Genomic DNA, 295 nt, shown 5'->3' with positions numbered 1-295 from the left:
TCTATGATGGCCCGCCAATAGGGATTAGACGTAACACCGTTTTAGAACAAGAGGTACACGTCACTAACCCTCCATATCAGGACTGGGAGGGAAAGAGTCACTGACCAATTTGGTCCTGGGTTACGAAGGTCAGAGAGAAAGTCAGACGAGCGCCACCCTGAGCTCAACGCAACACCTGGACAATAATGGTTTCGCTTGGCCCAGCTTAGTATATTTAGTGATGGACTGTCTATATTCCAAGTTCGTAGAATATTGTTCTGTGTTTTCCATTTTTGCATGTTTTATATATTTCTGT

The sequence above is a fragment of the Panulirus ornatus genome, chromosome 53 (assembly GCF_036320965.1).
Source record: "Panulirus ornatus isolate Po-2019 chromosome 53, ASM3632096v1, whole genome shotgun sequence".
Classification (NCBI taxonomy): Eukaryota; Metazoa; Arthropoda; class Malacostraca; order Decapoda; family Palinuridae; genus Panulirus; species Panulirus ornatus.
The sequence above is the reverse complement of the archived record's forward strand: the minus strand, read 5'-3'. Positions refer to the sequence as shown.